A 21,802-nucleotide genomic window follows, 5' to 3' on the forward strand; every position below is an offset into this window, starting at 1 on the left:
CAGCCTGTTCCTTGGATTGTGTGGGGCTGCTGGGGCTGGATTTGGGCCTGTGAGGAGCTACTGTGGGGATTTGTATCTGTGTGTGGCAGCTGGGAGAGAACTGGGTATGTGTGGGGCTGTAGGGAGTGGACTTTGGGGACTGAGAGCATCTATTTTGGGAGGCCATGAAATGCCCGCCCCAGTGGGAGCAGGCTGAGCCTTGGGGCTGAGCCTTGGTGGGGGGTGGGAGGAAAGGTAGGAGAAGGGCCCCTGAGGGTTGAGGGCATTTTGCATGCAAAATGCCCCCCCTAGAAAGACAAGCCTGCCTCTTCATTTCCCCCCCATAGGAAACATGGAGATCAGCAGCAGCATCCACAACGTAAGAGATCAGCAGCAGCAAGCAAAAACCTTTCCCTTTTAGGTGAGGATAGGGGGACCTGTTTTGGGGGGCCATAACTTGGCCCCCAAAGTCCAATCTTTCTGAAACTTGGGGGGTTGTTAGAGGGGAGGTAGAGGAAGGTCCCTACCAAGTTTGGCTTGATTTTGTGGGAAAATGCCTCCCCCAGGCTTCCCGGAAGCCTGGGGGAGGCTTTTTCCCATTGAAATGCATTACTAAAACAAGCTGAAATATCGAAACGTTTCGGAAATCGCTGTTTCGGATTACCTGAAACGTTTCGGGTTTTCTGAAACGTTTCGGGAAAACCCGAAACAACCCGAAACAGGTTGTTTCGGGTTTTTTTCAGGTATCATATACCCGAATTGCACACCCCTAGTTCCAAATAGTTTCTTGACTACTTTTAGGATAGGTGTAACATTATGCTATTTCTTTCCAGTCTGTTTGTATGGCTGGATCGAGTAATATTAATACATTTCTCAACTGGGCAACTTCATAGTTTGTCTTGAGGTCTGACAAGCCAAAACCTCCTGAGGTTGAGGGTCTGATCAAGATTTTATGGGCTATTCTGGGTTTCTTATTATTCCAGATAAAAATTGATAATTTCTTTTGCCAATTGTTTAGTAGTTTTGAAGGGATTGTAATTGGTAGAGCTCTGATGTAGAATAAGAACTTTGAAAACATTATTGACTTAACTAAATTTATCCTTTCTAATAACAATAGATTCTTATCATTCCATTGTTTGAATGTATGGGGTAATGACTGAGTTAGTTCTAGATGATTATATTTTAGAATCTTATTTAATTCTAAAGGAATTTTAACACCAAGATGTTTCCATGCAGTCTTCACCCATTTGTAAGAAAAATGATTTTTTATTTTATTTATGATGGTTGAAGACAGATGAATGGGGTAGATCTCACTTTTTGAGTGATTTATTGACAAATCTGTGGCTTGGCCAAATTTTTGTAACACAGGAGTAAGATTATTAAGAGAAGTTTCAGGTTTGGAAAGGTACAACACTATATCATCAGCAAATAAACTCATTTTATATACAGATTCTCCAGTTTGTATACCTTTGATATCAGGGTGACTCCTAATGTCTTTTGCTAGAGGTTCGATTGGTAAAGCAAAAAAATAAGGGAGAGATGGGACACCCCTGTCTTGTCCCTTGAGTTAGAGTGATGTCATTGGAGCGTAAGACATTAATTTTTAATTGTGCTTTGGGGGAAGCATAAATTGTTTGGATAGCTTTTAGGAATTTGGTACCAAAGCCCATAAAGCAAAGGAGAGTTTGCAAACATTTAGGTTCTAATCTGTCAAACTCCTTTTCAACATCTAAGGCTAAAAGAACAGTCTCTTCATGAGAATTCTTACAATAATTTACAATACTTAATGATTTATGAATGTTATCAGTCATTTGCCTTTGAGGCATAAAACCGGTTTGGTTTAGGTGGATGTATTTCATAATTATTTTTTTTAGTCTGTTTGCCAAAACCACTGTAAATATTTTGGCGTCTTGATTTAGTAAGGCAATTGGCCTATATGAGCTGGGATTGGTGAGATCTTTATCTTGTTTTGGGATGACTATGATGTCTGAGTCAAACCAGGATGGTGGCATTGAATCTTTCTCCTTTATAAAATTACAGGCCTTTTACTAATTGCGGAATAAGGATTTCCAAATTTTTTTTGTAAAACTCTGCAGGAAACCCATCTCTTCCCAGTGTTTTATTAGTATTTAATGTTTTAATCACTACATTGATTTCCTGTGCAGTCATAGATAACTTTTTGTTTCCTTTTAAAAATTGTCTTTATTTAAACTATAAACTATACACCATAATATAATAAACAATAAACATAGAGAATAAGAAAAAACACAGTTCTAAACATGACACAGTAACAATACTCTAGCCTGGAAGATGGATTCTTATCTTGACACGAATGACCGGGCCACTTGGATCCATGCTACGGTAACATCAAGGCTCGACTATTGTAATGCCCTATACATTAGCCTCCCATCCAAGTTAACTAGGAGGCTCCAATTAGTGCAAAATGCTTCAGCTCGATTTTTATCAGGAGTGAGCAGGAGCATGAATATCACTCCCATCCTACAGTCGCTCCACTGGCTACCCATCATTTACCGTGCTCAGTTCAAAATATTAGTTATTACATACAAAGTTCTTCATGGCTTTAGTCCGGCATACCTACGGGACCACCTCCCTCCCTATGTTCCTTCACGGCAGCTTCGCTCATTTGAACAGGGTCTGCTGCGGGTACCAGGCTGCACACAGGTGAAATCAACAGCAGCCCGTACACGGGATTTCTCTGTGGTGGCCCCTATCCTATGGAATGACCTGCCTGAGGAAGTCAGAAGAGCCCCCACTCTCCTGGCTTTCCATAAATGAAGCAAAACCAAACTATTCAAAAAGGCTTTTTACTCAAATGGGAGGGCTGCATTGTAGGGATGGGGTCTCAGGTGTTTCACTAACAAGTTGGGGATCATAGACTTCATCACTATTTTTGCCTCATATATTATCTGCTGCTTTAAATATGTACTCCTATGTACAACCATCGCTCCATGCTGTCTAATGTTAGTCCTAGAATTGACAAGTCTTTAAACTTGTATATGTTTACCTTATGGTATTGTATTGAAATGTACTTACTTGATACTGATTGTATTAACCTCATACTGTGTAATCCGCCTTGAGTCTCAGTGAGAAAGGCGGACTCTAAATGATGTAAATGACATAAATAAATACATATATCTATATAATTAAAAAGGAAAGGGAAAAGAAAACAACAGCAACAAAAAACCCCCTAGATTACACTACAGGTTGAGTTCCAATTTTCTCCGCAACAAGTATATATCATTTCTAGAGTCACACCTATTCTAGGTTAGTCACAAAACCCCTCTTTTTTCTATTGTTCATGTTTCTTAATCCATAAATACAGATGTCATCAAATCCTTGTTATCCATTTCATGCAAAAAGTCTATTAACAGTTTCCATTCAGTCAAGAAGTTAACTAGGGTGATTCCGCACGAGTGGTTTTCCCTGCTTCAGCTTCTAAATGACCTCGATTTTTTCTTGTGTTTCCACACGTGGGAAGGCAATCCTAGCAGCAGATTCAAAGCCACTGCACGTTTTGTCCAGTTTTTTTCCATCCTGCTTTCCCCCGACTTATTTGTCCATTCACAGCAGATTAGGGATTTTAATCATGCGGAATTCTTTATCCGATGTTCTCCCCACCCTTGCCCTTTTCTCTCGCCCTTCGAATTTGATTGGCCAATCATGTTTTCTAAGCCACACCCACTACCCTTTCCCTTTTCCTCTTTTAAAAAAAAATGTAAAAAAACGTTGCAACGTTTCTACATGTCTATGCAGAAACATATCCTGTGTCACATGACAACAGCTGACCAATAGCCGGTCCATTTTACAACGTGCCAAATTTGTTACTTGTTGCTTGCTGACAGCTGACAGCTTCTGAGGTAGAGTGAAAGTGTGATAGAGGAACTTCAGCATTCAACTAGTGGTCTAGGCATTTCATGGAGGGAGAAAGAGACCATCCTCAACACAACACCTATCACTAAACCACACTGCTCACGAAGAAAGCAGGAAAGATAGATGTGGGGTCATTGGTAACAATTTCCCCTCCAAATGTCAATAGCCAATACTCTTCCACAATATCAGCGGGATGTGCTCTGGCCTATCCAATATGTTTATTTGATGCAACATTTATGTGTAGCAACGTTTTTTTGTGAGAAATTTTTTTCTAATGTGTTGGTTTGATGCAACATTTATGTGTAGCAACATTTGGGGGGGGGGAATGAAGATGGGCATCATTCGACACTTCCCCCAGAAAAAGTGATGAGGAATCGATTTTTATCCTGTCAAAAATTCCGCATGATGGACTTTGAGCCGATGAAATATGTGAAACAAAAGCCTAATGTGGAATTGGGGAGAAGTGGATTCATAGGACTCCACCGCAGCATGACTGCTCAGAAAGTCCGATCAAAATTGATCATGCGGAATCCCCCCTAATGTCCTTTCTCTAATTAATGCAGTAAGTTTTGCCATTGACACAACTGCCAAAACTTTTGTCAACCATTCCTCCACTGTAGGCAATGTTGTAGTTTTCCACTTTTGTGCATAAAATACTCTTGCCGCTGTAATAAAGTATAAAAACAGTGTTCTAAAGCTGGCTGTCCGTTATTCCCAACAGAAAAGTGTCTGGTTTCAGCTGAAGTTTAATCTTCAAAATCTTCTAAATCGATGATTGTATCTGCAACCAAAAACTCTTTGCTTTCTTACATGTCCACCACATATGAAAAAATGTCCCTTCTTGTTTAGCACATTTCCAACATACATTTGACGCCCCCTTATACATTCTAGCCAATTTTTCAGGAGTCATATACCAATGATACATCATTTTGTAAAAATTTTCTTTAATACTGGAGCTTAATGTAAATTTCAGCCCTCTTGTCCACATATTTTCCCATTGCTCCATTAATATATTGTGTCCACAATTTTTCGCCCATTTAATCTTACATTCTTTTACTTGCTCTTCTTCCATCTCAAACCTTAACAAAAGTTTATACATTTTAGAAATAGCATGTTCATCATTTGTATAAAGGGCCATTTCAAATTCAGTTTTAGATTTCTCAAAGTCATAATGACTCTTGTCTAATTTGAATCTCTCCAGAATTTGCATATATGGAAACCACTGACAGGCGTGCCCTTCTGCTGCTAAATCCTCTCTTAATTTAATTTTAACTTGATCCTGAGAGAATTCTAATAAATCCTGATAAGTTAACCATTTAGGTGAACTAACCATTTCCCTTCTAAAACGAGCTTCTTGTGATGACAGCCAGAGAGGTATTTTTGAACAAAAACTAAGTTTGTATTTATTCCGTGCTCTCAGGATTGCACGCCTTACATAATGATTATTAAACTCTGCGTTGGCTTTAACTTTATCATACATTTTAAAGAGCCTGAAGGCAACACTGCAGGCTTGCCCTTTCCTCTGGCAGTATTTCCCATGCTTTGTTGGTTTGAATTAGTTTCCAAAGTTTGACTTTATAATTGGGGAAGAGTAGGGGAGATTGGAGCTCCGTTCTCAGGCGTCTGCCATCGCTGCATCCAAACTACCATAGAATTTTTGACCAAATACCAGAGCAGTTTTGGCATGGCAGTGATGTCACTACAGAAAGTGACATCATTCTATTACTGGAGAGCACAGATGTAGCAATGCACCCAAAGGTAAGAATCTCCACCTCTGCTTGCCATCTCTCCCCATGTCCTGCTAGTTGCCAGGGGCAACCTGGCAAACCTTGGGGATACAAAAAAAATCATCCTAAATTTTCAGCCCCCCCCCAACTCTGAAACTATCTTGAATCAGTAGCAATGTTTCAAAAAAAAATCAGGAAAATGAAAATAGTGTCCTACCTAATATCCAGATCTGAAATTATTGATTTTTTTTTAAAGTGCATACCCTTACATGGGGTTCCAGGAGTTCTGGGCATGTTGATGAGCTACACCTGGAAGATCCTATGACATGGCCTGGAAGACCCTGATCCATCATCAGCTGCTGGCATCAACCACCTCCCTGCCATCATGGAAAGGAGGGGACGGGGTGGTGCAAGTGGTGGGGAAGGGACTCGTGGCAGTACCTTGGAGGGAGAGGTATGGATCGGGAACAGGAAAGCTCCCAAGTGAGAGGTAGTTGGGAGGGATCAGAATGATCCCAGAGAGGGAGAGGAAGAAATAGGGTAGTGGCAGCAGCTGCCATCACCCACCTTTCTGCCTTTGCAGAAAAGACAGGAGTCGCGGCCCGGGACACATTCCCCCCCCCCGGCTCAAAGGGGTCCAGTCAGTTCCATTGACAGGGGAGCTGCCATGCTGTGTAATTGACTGTATCCCTATACAGTACAATCAGCTGTGCGATTGCAACCGAGCCATCCCTCGTGACCAAGGAGGGAGCAGTAACAGGATAGTTCCTCATGAAGCGGCAGCTGACATGACCTGCCGTACTACCTTTGCAGAAAGAAGGGGATGGGCAGGATAGGAGAGGTTGCTCGTAAGGGCCAGAGTGGTTCCACAGAGGGAGAGGTAGAAAGAGGGACCAGCAGCCCCAAGAAATGAGGGGGGCAGAGCAGTTCCACACCGCTCTGAGACACCTCACCTGTGCAGGCAGTACAGACACTACTCATAACATTTTGGGTGCCACCGCCGGACACCAACTGCCTTCCTGCCTTCGCAGAAAGGAGGGGATGGACAGGACAGGAGACATTGCTTGGACAGGTCATAGTGGTTCCAGAGAGGGAGAGACAGAAATGGGACAGTAGCAGCAGCTGACATTGGCCACCTTCCTGGCTTTGCGGAAAGGACATGAGTCAAGGGACCTATTCCCCCCTGCTCAGAGGGCACAGCGTTAGCAATGGATAGGGGCACCATGCGGCTCAACTACATGTGCAACAGCTCCTGAGCTGTTCCGCAAGTGCCCAAAGGAGGCTTCTGCCAGCATCACCCACTTTCCTGCCTTCGCAGAAAGGAGGTATCATGATGATCTGGCTGTGCCAGAAAGGCCTATCAAGGTCTCAGAAGCCTGTTAGCAATGGGAGTGGGCCTGGCTAAACCTGACCCAAATGTGCCAGCCCTTGTTTGAGATACCCGCAGGACTCGATGGGCAAGGGTGCATAGCGATGTAATGGAGAACCAAGGGGCAAGATTCTTTAGTAGCCTGTGGAATCCCACGCACTCCACGATGAATATGGGCAAGCCATGTAGGGCAATTGTCTCTGACAAGACACGAAGGCCCGCCTCCTGAGCCTTCAACCTCGTCGTTCTAAGCGGCGCTGTCCCAGACCCCGAGGGGACAACCTCCACGAGCACGGCCTGCCTGAGCACTCCGCTCCCACCAGCGTCACCCTCAGAGCAAGGTGACCCTCCTACTGATCCCCGCTCAGAAGAGCTGGTCACCCCCTTTCTCCCCCCAACGGATGTTTTGCTGGGCGAGGATGGAGACCACAGGCTCGGGTGGTGCATCTTCAGGTGCCGAGTCAGGGCTGTCAATGACAGGTGCTTACGATTTTTGCCCGTGTGCACCAGGACATCACAGGCACGGCAACACACCACACAAGGGTCATTAGGAAGGGCCCAAAAGTGCCTCCATATGGAGGCATTGAAATGTGGACCACTAACTGTCCCAGGCAAAGGAGGACAAATGGTTACAGGCTACACTGCAGAGCTGGCCACGGATGATGGGGTGAGGGGTGGACTGCAGGCGGGGACACCACCGAGAGTTTGGGATGGGGATGGGAGGAATGTTTCATCAAACACAAACCATTCCTCCAGGGATCCCTCACCCACCCCCTCCTCAAAATGTTGAGAGAGATCCTCTCCCCCAAGCAGAAAGACCTCTTTGGCCTCCTCCACAGCCCCCACAGGTGTTTTTGGGGGAGCGGGAGGACTCTCTGCTGCTCACAAGCCACACCCAGTACTGCTTTCCACAAGTAAACCAGGAGGACTGCCTTTGCACTTCACCCCACGACCACCCGTGGTGGCCAACGCAACAGGAAGACTCATTGTGCCACCAAACTAGAATTAAGGAGGACAGAAAAGGAGAGAACACTGTGAGCCCTCAGCCAAGGTGCCCAGTTAGCTTGGCCGCAGGGCCTGGCAGCAGCCCTGGAATCAGAGGGAGGGGTAGAGCCCTAGCCCAACACTCCCAGAGACCTGACCAGATCAGGCACTAATAATCAGGGTGAGCCCTCAGCCAAGGTGTCCACTGAGCTTGGCCCCAGGGCCTGGCAGCAGCCCTGGAACCAGAGGGGATAGCTCCCTATCCCACCCACCACACACAGAAAAAAGCCCAGCTCCAATGCACTCTCCCTCTCTCTCTCCCAAAATGCTATTAACAGCTCTGTCCCACTCCACTGCTTGCTGAAAGTGAAACCAGAACTGGGAGAGCAGTGCCCTTTTATAAGCTGAGGACTCATGGAGAAACGCAGGAGGCCTGCGGTTGGCAGTCAGATCTGCCTAACAGGGTTTGCAGGGATGAGATTGGAGTTCCCATGGCAACAGAACACCTCGCTCCTCCCTCCCTCCCCCATGGTGTCTGCTCCCAATTGTAACTGATTTGCAGCTCCACGCTTGGAAGGAAGACCTGCCAATCAAAGTAATTTGGGCTTTGATTGGGGTGTCCGGGGCAACAGAGGGAGTGCAGACAGAGTTCAGGCACTCCCCCATCCGTTGCTGAGGCAATCGATTGAAGGCGCCTGAGTGTCTAGCTTCCCGAACGGCGGCCAAGCGCAACGAAGAAGGCTTGCGCTGACTACCTGTTTGGCTGGAATGGCACATCATTCACGAGCAGCCAAGCGGCCTGTTCGGTGGTTTTTTTCGTTCATAATGCTGTTCGTATCCATGTCTACTCCTGACCCACTTGGGACCAAATGTGAGTTAGAGCACTGCTTCTAGCCCAGCTCACACCTTTGGACATGAAATTAACTCATGATCTAATGTTGCACTCAAGAAGTCAGCCTTCCTGAAAAATTAAACTGTTTGGCAAAAAATAACTTCTTCTAACAGCAGTTTGTATTCACCTGGAGACACCATTTTAATCCATGGCTGTAAACAGGGATTTGCTTTTCAATCAGGTTCACAGAAAATCAAAAGACTTGTTTCTGCCAAAAGGTTGTTTGTCAGTTATTTCCTGTAAGTCACAATTTGCTGTTATATAAAGTTCTCCTGGTCTTCTCAGAATAATGCTAGCTATTTCTTTCTAAACAAAACAAAATGATGCGTAGGTTTCTGTTGACAAATATACCAGCATTTAACATACTAATTTAGATTAGTTTGGTTTGATTTTGCAGAGCAATGTCTACATTTCTGTATCTGCCTCATTAGTAGGCTGTGTGCGTCTGCATATAGCAAAAAAATGAGAAGCTATGCATTCCAGTCTTAATCCTGTCAAATAAACTAATTTTCTTTTTTATTACTTAAATCATATTGGCAGATGAATGGAACAGATCAAGTCATTGATCACCATAATGAGTTTCGGCAAGAATTCTCCAAAGTTTCATTCCCCTTGGCTTCCTTTCTGTCATATTTTACTGCTATTGTAGTTTCATTTTCTCCCTAAATAGGAGATTTTGTTGATAGAAACTTGCCTTATACAATAATGCTGGCTTTCACAAACTTGGTTTTATTTTGTAAATTGAGAAATACTTCATTCCTTAGGATTAGACGTTTTCAATTGTGCTATATCAGAGAATTTTGTTGTTGTTTTCATTTCTTTGAAGGCAATATTTTTTTTCAAGAAGTTGAAGGTTCAATGATAGATACGTCATTGTCGATGAGTGATAGCCTTGTCCCACTGTTGTTCTCAGTTAAACAAGTTTTGCAGATGTTTGTGATACTTCCAAACTCTGTTCGACAAGATAGAAAGGAAGAGACTATATACCTCATCAGAAAATATTCCTTCATCATTCTACATTTAAATCCATTAAAAACAACAATCTGTCTCTGGTCTTATGACCACACTAGATGGCAGGTTGGGAATTTTATGTTTGAAGCTTCCAAGCATTTTACTTCTGTAACTATCAGCCATGTGGCCACCAGATTCCAATCCATTCAAACCTATTTTTTCTTCCCTTCCTCTGAGGAGCTCAGGGCTATGCATATGGCTTTCCTCTCTTCCCATTACTGAATCAGTTTCAAAAATGGGCCATGGTGAACGGATGGAGAAGGGGGAGTTTGAACTTTTTCTCTCCATGCCATTCTTTCATCCCCAGAAGCTCCGCCTTACTAGAGATGGGCACGAATAGAAAAAACAAACAAACATGATGTTCGTTGTTTGTTGCCCTCCACGAACAGGGACTCACAAACAACCATGAACATGGCCCTGTTCACGAACATGTTCGTGGTTGGCTGTTCGTGGGGGCCAGCAGGCTCTCCTCCAGCCATCATCCAAGTCAAGATCCCTACCGCACCACTCCCAGAAACCTTACCTGAGCAGGCAGCAGGAAAGGTACCATTAATAAATAATAGCTTTGCCCAGAGCCTGGCAGCAGCCCTGGAACTTGAAGGGGTAGATCCCTATCCCACCACACACAAAGAAAATTCAAGCTCCAATGCACTCACTCTATCAAAATGCCAACAACAACTGTCTCTCTACTGTCTGCAAAATCAGAGCTGGAATCCCCCCTTCTCCCTGGTCTTTGCTCCCTTGTTGTAACAAATTTGAAGCTCCACACTTGAAAAGAAGACCTGCCTATCAAGCTAAATTGGGCTTAGATTGGGGTTTCCAGGGCAATAGCAGGAGTTCGACAGAGTTCAGGCAATTCCTGCCTAAGTTGCCAAGGGAATTGATTGCAGGTGCCAGATTGTCTGGCTTGACGAACAGGCTTGCAACAACCACCATTTAGAATGGGGCCTCACGAACAACTTGTTCACGAACAGCAGATTGGGCTTTTCGTGGCTTTTTTTGGTTCGTATTGCTGTTCGTACCCATCTCTACTCCTTACCCAAGAGGAGCCTCTGTCTTTGCCTTTGTCCCTATTGCCTTGGTCTCTGCCCAAATAATGGCTCTGTTTCAGTTTGAGGCAGTACCATGGGAGATGGATTCCACTTCCCCCTTCAACTGTACATTAGCTCCTAATCTGAACGAGTCCCCAGGCTGCTACTTGCAAAAGTAAAATACTTGGAACATCTTGTTTCATTTGTCCTAATTTGCCCTTAAGTATTTCACCTTGTTGCCCTGCAGAATATAATTAGTACAATTTCAAATGTAACTTGCCAGCTTGATACACAACTAATTATTAATTATTTTTTTTAATAGAACTTATTATACTGATTTTTCCTCCAGGCAGTTAGAGGTAAATATATGGTTATCCTCACCTATGAGTTATGTTATGGTGAGAGACAGTGAATGACACACGTCATACAGAATATAGTGTTAGTTGCTGCTGCTATTCTGAAAATAAATGTCTACTTCGAACAGTTGCCCTCCTTGTTAGATCTATCACTGCGGTTTGATGTAGAAACAAAAAGTTTGATGTAAAAGCACATATACCACTTTCTCCCCAGTACAGTGTAGGTCTGGGCACATTCTTTTATGATCACTGGCTCTACTTTCTTCCCTTCTCAGCAAAACTTTGTTGCAAAAAAAAAATTGTGGAAGAGGAAAACTATTTCTTCTGTTTGACACCTCTGTCTTGGCAAGCATCCAATTGTGAAAAATGATGGGGGTGGTGACAGACTTGAACTGAGTTTTCTTCAAAGCTTTGCCAGATACATACAACTTTAATTCAAGCTTGCATCCAGTTCCAGCTGACTCCTATTCAGACCTGGGAATATTAAGGAAGTGCTGGGTCATGATATCCAGAAACAATATCATTTGTGCTAACACATACTTGAGACAGTGTTGGGGTTAAAGGAAACTATGTTTGTACATGGTACTTTCTTGTAGAATAATGAGTTTGTAATGCCTGATAGACTTCCATGTCCATGAGACATCAAAATAAAAAAGGTGATGACCAATTGTTAACAATCCTGTGAGAAAATTCTTCCCTCAGTTCCCAGGACAAAAGTGTTGTATTGTCAGGAAAGCAAATAGTGTTCCATACAGGATGTCAAAGGATTCATGTATGGCTTTGGGGATGTGGGAAGCACAGCAAGCTCTGGTCAAAGAGGATGTGCAGCTGTAAACAGGAAGCCCTTGCAGGCACAGCTGAGTCCTTGGAGGTGCTGAGGCCCATTTGCACAAAGGCACACAAGTAGGATAAAGAAAGCTTAATGTACAGTTCAGAGTAAACCTTGTCAAGTCTCTGTGCCAGTGTTGTGTTAAAGTTTCATTGGTATGAAGAGGGTCTCCAGAAATCTCCATTAGACATTAATCTGTCAGCAAACTCATAAAGTACAGTGCATTGTGATTATTAGTTTTTTCCTGGTATACTGAAATGCTGACTGAGAATTGTAATCAAGGAAACCCCAGGTTCAAATCTCCTGTTTGCTACTAGTAAGATTAAGGCTAACCAGTTTTTGTTTTTTAACTTCAGAACTGATCTTTAATATTACGCATTTGTAACTGTCATTAATGTGTTCTTTTCATTAAGTTGCTCTTAGGAATAATCAATAGAATTGACTAGGCTAGAAGCAGCATGTGATCTAATCTGATCTATTTCACCATTCCATCATTTTTACTTTATTTATATCCCACATTTCTCCCCAGTGGGAACCTAAAGCAGCTTACATAATTTTCCTCTTCTCCATTTTTTCCTCTCAACAACCCTGTAAGGTAGGTTAGTCTAAGAGTATGTAACTGATCTATGATCACCCAAGTTTTCATGATAAAGAGAATCAAATATGGAGTCTCCCAGTTCTTAATCCATCACTCTAGCTACTACACAACACTCGATTTTCTCCACATTAAGCTGAGTGGGAGGGATAAATGCCTATAAAATTGGCCTAAGGCCCAAGCTTTTTGCTCAAGGCACTCCCCCCCCCGACTTCAAAAATGAAGTTTCTTTAAATGGCTGATCTATGTCATATTTTCTTAAAATATACTAATATATTTTAAGGGTTTGGCTGCACTAGGCGACTTGCCAGCAGCTGTCTTTCTTGGAGAGATCCACTTTGGGCCCAAACCCAGCCACTGATCGCACCAGCCTTTTTTATCATCACCTGCACATCTCATGTACTGAGACATGCCAGGTTTCATCATTCTCCCCTGATGCACTGCAAGCCACTACCAGGTTTAGGTAATGCTGCTCAGCAGCACTAAGTGTTCTCCAATGCACCCCACACCATCACCAGATATATGATGTTGTTCAGAAGACATCCCTCCATCATGGAAGGTGCTTACCAATTCTTCTTGCCTATGTTGAGCAGCCCACCCCATTCCTACCAAACTAACTATGGCCTATCCAATCATATGCCAACTCTATTTATATCCACTCCTTGGAGAAATCATAAGCAGATGAAAATAAGTTTTCCAAGAGCCAAATAGAGGGCACTCTGAAATTCCTGCTTGGCCCCAAATTAACCAGCTAATTCCATGATATTCCATGGAGGAGAGAGGATAGGTAGCAGCACATGGCAAATGCCTGTGTGGGAGGAACAGAGATCTGTTTTATTGGCTTCCAGCCCTACCTCCAATTGACTTTGAAAACACCAAGTCCAACCAATCTAACTTCATCCTCATTTGAACTTGAGAAGGGGTCACAGGATTCATGGGAGAATGATGTAAGCTGCTTTAAGTCTCTATGGGAGAGAAAGGCTGCACAGACAGGGAGGGTGGAAAATTTCCCCTCCTTTACAAAACAATGGAGGTTTAAAAACTTCCTTGAACTATCAGATCCAGAGTGATTTATTGGGTAGCATGTCTGACTGACTTGGATCTAGGACATCCAGGTTCAAACCTCCAGTTTGCTTCTGAAAGTTGCTGGCTGACCTTGGGCCAGGCACTCATTCTCTACCTTGCAGGGCTGTTGTGAGTATAACACAGAGGACAAGGTAAGTCACATGGAAGAAAGGTGAGGTATGACTTCTTACTATATAATTGAGTAAGCATATTTTAGATGACTCACTTTATACCCTGGTGCACCACCAGAGGGCGTTGCCATGAAGGGAAGCCTAGGCAAGGCACCATGTCCCTCCAGAAAAAGTGTCATGGTGGGAAGCCCAGGCCAGGAGCAGAATGGAAGCAGGTGGCAATGCCCACCGCCTGCCTTCACCCAGCTGGTATTAGGAGCGGAGCAGATAGCAATGCCCACCCCCCACCTTAACCCAGTGGGTATTAGGAGCAGAGCAGGTGGCAATGCCCACTCCCGCCTTAACCAATTGGTATTAGGAGTGGAGCAGTTGGCAATGCCCTCCCCCCACCTTAACCCAGTTGGTATTAGGAGTGGAGCAGGTGGAAATGCCTGACTCCACCTTAACACCGTTGATATTAGGAGTGGAGAAGGTGGCAATGCCCGCCCCCGGCTTAACCCAGTTGGTATTAGGAGTGGAGCAGTTGGCAATGCCCCTCCTGCCTTAACCCAGCTGGTATTAGGAGTGGAGCAAATGGCAATGCCCACCCCCCGCCTTAACCCAGTTGGTATTAGGAGCAGAGCAGGTGGCAATGCCCACCCCCTGCAATAATCCAGTTGGTATTAGGAGCGGAGCAGTTGGCAATGCCCACCCCTCCCCGCCTTAACTCAGTTGGTATTAGGAGCAGAACAGGTGGCAATGCCTGCCCCCACATTAACCCAGCTGGTATTAGGAGAGGAGCAGGTGGCAATGCCTGCCCCCTGCCTTAACCCAGTTGGTATTAGGAGAGGAGCAGGTGGCATTGCCCACCCCCCGCCATCACCCATTTTGGACCAGGAGTTGAGCAGCTGGGAATGCCCACCTCACCCCTTCACCTTTCTGGGATCAAGTGCAGAGCAGGAGGCAATGCCCATCTTCCCTTCACCCAGGTTGGATATGGAGCAAATCAGGTGGCAATGCCCGCCCTGTCTTCATACTGCCAGAGTCAGGAGCCAAGCATGCAGCAATGCCTGCCCCCCCTTTCAACCTGCTGGAATCAGGAGCAGAGCAGGTGGCAATGCCTGCACCCCCTTCACCCAGCTGGAATCAGGAGCAGAGCAGGTAGTAAAGCCCGCCACCTATCTTCACCTGTCAGGATCAGGCACGGAGCAGGAGGCAATGCCTGTTCCTCCCTTCACCCAGCAGGGAGCAGGTGGCAATGCCCACCCCAGTTCACCCAGCTGGAATCAGGCTCAGAGCAGGTGGCAATGCCTGCCCCCTTCACCCAGACGTAGTCAGGCGCAGAACAGGAGGCAATGCCCCCATTTACCTGGCATGTATCCTGCATGGATCAGGTAGCAAACCCATCACCCCTTCACATGGCTGAGATCAGGCAGATCAGGTGTGGAGCAGATGACAATGCCCACCCTCCTCCTTCACCAGCTGGAATCAATGACAGAGGAGGAGCGAATGCCTGCCCGCCCACCCTCCCCTTTCTAGAGCCCATTGTATTTTTTTCTCACAACGGGCTTTGTTGCTAGTTTGTTATAAATGTAACTTTCCTACAGTTTGCCAGAAAAAGATGATCCCAGAGGTGGTTGTTTCATTCAGTATTGCTGCAACTCTTTTTTCATTTCTTTTCAGGAAGCAGAGCTAGGGTTGCCAACTCAGGTTGTGAAATTCCTGGAGGTTTAGCAGTGGAATCTGGGGAGAGTGGAGTTTAGGGAGGAACAAAAGCTCAGCAGGGTATAATGCCATAGAGGTCCCCTTTCCAAAGCTGTTGTTTTCTCCAAGGGAACTGATGTATGTAGTCTGGAGATCAATTGAAATTCTGGGAGATCTCCAGGACCCACCTGGAGAATGGCTACTTAGGCAGTACTACTCAAGCTGGGTTCAAACTTCCATTAAATATCATGAGGGGAGTATTATTTATCATTTATTTATTTGATTTGATTTATACCCCACCTTCCCCACAGATGGGCCCAGGGCAGCTCAGAGTAAGCAGTCACACCTCTAGTAAATAAATAAATAAAATGCTAAGTAGGATTGGCTGCTGAATGCAGAAAATAGGGATGTTCAGCAATGTACTCCGTTATTTAACACAACCTTTTTTAGAACTCATGGTCATAAGATCAGTGAGAACCGGTAATTAGCTGAACAAAAGCAGACAAATGGAAGTAATGAAGCCACAACTGGATCATGTCTTAGCAGCAGGACGCTGGGTTTTTCAGTAATGCCAGCAGCCCAAATTGACTGAATCCAACATGATGTTTGTTGAAAAAGCCATGTCTATGAAATTGCAGGTTTTAATTGGAACTAATGAAAGTTCACGCTAGACTGGTTGATTTCAACCTATGGGCCATCACTGATCAGGCAGCCTTTTGATCTTCATGGGGCAGATAGAGGTCAGCTCACTGTTTTTACACTAATATTAACAGAAGAGTCCTTGGAGAAGAAAAACATTAAGCTTGTAACATCCAGCAAGTAATTTTTCAGGCAAAAGCATCTTTTAAAGTATTACTGCTGAGCATGTTGAAATAATCTGTACAATATTGTGTGATGTGGCAGAGAACATCTGATTCCAGACATCTGCATTGATTTATCAGCTGGCCCTCTTTTTAGTGACTTTCTGTAACAGCCAGAATGCATTTTGAATGCTTGATTTAAATGAAACCTAATTTCTTTCTGATGGCTTGGTCAAATACGCAATCACATCATTCAAAGCAAACTGTTTTATACACCCACACTTGGGAATGGGATTCAGCAGGACTTACTTTTGAGTAAATGTGCTTAGGATTGGATGAAAGTCTCATCACTTGAGGACCTGTTATGAAGCAGATTCGGAAAACTGCCTCTGTTGAAACCCATCGTGATGTTTGAGCAGTGGGTGGTCCTGTAGTTGTTGATTTGTGAATGCTCTTCAACATCCACAAGTCATCATCTGGTGTCACAGGCACCATTGTGTGATGAAAATGAACACGACTCCTTAATTTTGCATGGCTAAAATATCATTCAATAAAATGTATGAATTAATATATAAATATAAATATAAATATAAATATAAATATAAATATAAATATAAATATAAATATAAATATAAATATAAATATAAATATAAATATAAATATAAATATAAATATAAATATAAATATAAATATAAATATCTATCATATTTATATCTGTCTATAAATATCAGTATCAATAGATTGATAGATCAATTTTGGATGCTGCTTTTCCACCATTATGGTTGAACATTAAAGCTTATTTTCAAAGACAAGAAATGTTTTATCCCATTTTCATATTCTCTGTGTAATAATTTTCTCAGAATATTTTAAAATATACTTTGATGATTGCAATAAAATGTTAAGAGACATGTTTCAGTATAAATGACAGAATAATTAAATTCAGATCTGGAAATTATTAAGCATGGCCAGTTTTCAAACCTAACATACATGATTTTATTTGTAAAATTAAAAGTGTTAGAGCCGCCTGAAATAAAACTTGAATGTACTGAATGGGATGTGCTGTATTTAGATGTACTATCCCATAAAAGATTTCTGTATGTGCAGAAATCCTCATGCAAGCAGAAGTGCTAAAATTACTCCTTGCTGTCTACTTGAACAAAGTAGCACCACTATCTTTTCTGATAGCACAACACATAGCACAAAGTATTTGCCCACCCCCTCCCATTCAGAATGAAGACACAGATACAAGGCTTGGGTATAAAACTGAGCCATTTATTGACCAACATTAACATAAGGGCATGAAATAGCGGTACAGGTCAAGCCAACAGGTCTCCCCTGAACCACCTCCTCGACCTTTCTGGGTGAGCACCCGTTGCCCGAGGCACGAGCCATCCAAGCGCATGGCTGTAACCCAGCTGGTGAGGTGAATTGTTCCCCCCTTAAAGCTCAAAGTACCCCAAGCCATGGAGACTGAGGACAGGACTTATACAGGGGGTCCCACAGGCAGTCTGCCCTCTCAGCTGGCAGCTGTGAAACCTGCCAGCCAATCCCTGACAGACCCCAATTCCCCACCAATGAGGAGGTGCCAAGGCTGCTCACTGGCTTGCTCTGCTTACCCAAATCTAACCTGCCAGAAACCTAACTAGTAGCTCCACCATAGCCAACTACCACATCCAAATAGCAGTACAAGGTATGTGAAAAAAGAAGCTCACAGACTTACCTGTGGGCTGTGTTGGCACCAAGTGCAAGGAGGTGGAGGCATAGCTGAGATGGAAGTGGTGGAGAGTTGACACCCTCTTCCTGGCTAGCAATGTGGTCAGAGCCATTATTGAAGATTCTTCAGCAGGAGCAGACATTCTCCCACCCACCCACCACTCTCTCTGGGCAGCAGGGGGGTTGCCACAACTTTATGGGTTCAGCAATTTCGAGGCATTGGGCTGGATCCAAAAGGGTGAGCAAGGCGGTGGTCCAGCTTATCCTGGCGGATTGGAGGCAAGGGCTGACCAGCATGGCTGGCAGCAGAACAACGCTTGCCTTGGCAGACCAGCAAAGTGGGCTGGTGAGTGATGCATCAGACAGCACTAGGGCCTGCCGATGCCAACGGGGATCCTTTGCTCATATGCCTGGTCAATTCTCCATCCAGCTGTAATCAATAAAATTGTGTCCATTCCAATAAGAGATGGCGTCTGTGTGTTATTTGCCAGAACCCTCAGACTGCACATAGCACGTAGGTGACAAACACCCCTTTAGCTAATTTGGGAAAAGGAGAAAAATTCCTACCCTGCCCTGGTAACCAACCACCAGCTAATCCTTAGGGTGCAGTGGGTGGGCTGAGTTTTCAGAGTCAACAGAAGCCCTAAGGAGGCTGCCCATTATAGGGCTTGGCCCTGCCTTGTCCAGGTCCCAGATGCCTGGGAAAAGGACATTGCCTATCCCTCTGTGCAGGGAGGCAAACTCGGCCCCTGGCCTGAATGTGTTGCTCATGTGGCCATATGTGCCATCTTCTTTTTGTACAATTTCAAAAGCAAATGAAATAAGACCATGCAAACCATCTGTACGCACACTGTTATTACATTAAAAATTATATTGAAGTGCTATGGGTCGCTGTGGCCCTTATGCTATTACTTGTGGAAGTGGATCTCTGGATCCAACCCACTGAGCTATGAACATAGATGTGAAAGGCTCCCTTGGGTACTCTGCATGTGTATTACCCTTCACACGTGGCCATCAGAATAGTAGGACAAGGAGCAGGATGATGGATATTTTAAAACATGGCGATGAGCTCTGTCTAGGAACAGGCATGCATATTGTCAGTTGTGAAGTGCAGCATAAGGACTGATTATGCCACACTGTACAGTGTACAGTAGGAAAGGCAATGTATGCCATGTAAGGAGTATTGTTAGAGCTTATCAGAGCAAACAAAAGGTGAATGAACAGAATGCATGATTGACATGCACTCCCTATTCTCTGCATGTCTCTATCTCATTTGAAGTTAGAAGTGATCTTTGTCAGACACATCCCCCCATCCCAGCTTATGTGCAGGACTGATTTTGGATAAGCTGCAGAGGGAGGGAGAACAGGTAGTGAGAGTCAATTGGCCTTGATTGTATCAGTGTTGGAAAGCCAACATTGTGCACACTCTCAGTCAAATTCTGCATACAAACAAAGCTTTCTTTTGCTGTTTTGATCATTTATTAAACACATTGTTTAAGCTTAAAAAGATAAAAAAGATACTTAGTGGCTATACTCACTAAGTATGTCGCATGTGCCTGATCTCAGATATGGAAATGGCTTCCCAGAATGCTCTGTTATCTTGGAAGCATATTTATTTATCACAGGATAAAATATTTAAAATGCACTGGGTTCACTTACTTGGAAATGTATGCAAGGGACAGTGGAACATTTCTGTCTTGTCACACTATGAACTGGAAGCAATGGAACTAAAAGCAGAAGAAACATTTGGTCAAATCTAAAGTAGCAAATACTGGAACAGAAGCAGTACACTGTTTTATTTGTGGCCGGTTATAGCATTGGTATAGTATTGCAGATGCTCCCATTTTTCTCTTGGATTTTCAATCATGACATTATTTGGAATTAAGTTTCTGTGATTGCCAGAGACTCAATTTGTGCAATCTAAGTATCAGTTCTCAGATTTGTGCAGTTGCCCCTTTTTTGTTTCAGTTAACAAGCATAAGTTGCCAACATATAGGAAAACAGAAGTTATCTAAAAACCGCTTTAGTGCTTCACTAATTTTTCTATAAAATATAGCAGTGACTCCTGGGAGGGTTTGAAAGGTGCACTTGCAAGTCACAGTGAGAGTGGGTTTCCAAGTAAACATGTATACCAGTGATACTCAGTGGCTTGGGAGCCACATGTGCCTTTTTAACATGCCAGGTGTGGCTCTTCTGAGCACTGTTCCCCAATGTGACATTTGCCCCTCTTTTCAGGGAAGTGGGCAATGCCCTTGCCCAGAGGGGCTTGTGACTGGACAATGCTGCTGACAGAAGGGGTAAGCTGCAAGCATCCTTGAAGCAGCAGGCCTCATGCCAAGGAAAGAATGTGGCTTTTTTGGTTGAACATAATAGTGAATGCAGCTTTCTTCAAGCTTTGGGATGAGTACCACTGACATATACTATGGGCTACATGAAGTTAATTTATTAGATAGACTATTGTTATGGTACACATAAAACCATATGGGGAGCCTTTTAACAAAGTGTGAAGAGATGTTCACCGTATCCCAGTTACCAGCCGTAAATGCAAAGAAGATGGAACCATGGAAAAATTCAGTCTAACGCAGGTGGGTGCTACAAGCGAATGGCATCCTGTATGTGAATATACTCTGCAAGTAAAATTACATGGTTACTAGTTGTCCTAGGCTGACAAATGAGTTCGTGGCTCCTTTTAGCTACTCTCAAACTTTCTTCTTTGAGCACTAGGCTGTTGCCTGTGCAACCTATTCCTTTAGTTTTTTCAAGAGCTGTGCCATAATTGCAAAAAGCTACTTCAATACACTACAAGGATGGTATATTAGAAAAAAATACTGATCATTTGCTAATACGTGTAATTCATCTATTTTTTATGGTCTCACGCTGTGTTGCTTATTTTGGAGCTCTTCAGATGGCAACCCTATTGAGGGTTTGTTCGGTGTTTGTTCAGTACCATAGTTGTGAAAGTTTTGCTTTGATTTACATTAGCTATGTTCTCCAGAAACAGGATGTAGTAGTAAAGGGAAAATACATATATATGAGCATAATGTGCTGGAAAACTTAACCTGTAGGTATGTTCAAAAGAAGGCTCTGCTACCTATTGATGACTAAAAGGGCCAGAGAACCTGCATACATCCTTAAAAAGAGTAAGTAGGACTGCCAGCTTTTCTATCCCTAATAAGGTCCAAGTGCATTTAACAGCTGTACAAGCAAAAGATCTAATAGGTCAAGCTTTCCCTGTTACAACATTTCAATGCTGGGAGATGCTGTACCTGATGACTTTTGGACAGACATACAGCTGTTAAGGGCACGAATGCTTTGCCAGAAGAAAATGACAACCTTAAAAAAAGTCATGCTTTTTTCCTGAAGATGAAATGGTACCATATATGAAGGCCTTGTTGACATCTTGGGCTATTGCAGACTTGCTGTGGAGTCTCCATGGACCCATGAAATGAAGACGAGACCAGGGAGTAGAGCTTTATGCCACCCATTAATGGCTATGGCAGGGACAGATTATCGTGTGAGGCTGTGGGCAGTAGTTCCATCTTATGCTTCTAATGTCAAGATCAACCCATAGAAAGCTGGCTCTAGTTTTATAGTTAACTAATGAAATAACGTTTATAAACTCACTTCATTTTTACAATAAGTTTATCTTCACACTTGTGAGTGATTCTGATCCTGCATCTACCAAGCTCTTTCAAGATAAACCGGATGAAACCCTGGGTCTCACTCCTTTCCAAAATGATGAGAAG

This window comes from Eublepharis macularius, chromosome 1, assembly GCF_028583425.1.
Source record: "Eublepharis macularius isolate TG4126 chromosome 1, MPM_Emac_v1.0, whole genome shotgun sequence".
NCBI lineage: Eukaryota > Metazoa > Chordata > Lepidosauria > Squamata > Eublepharidae > Eublepharis > Eublepharis macularius.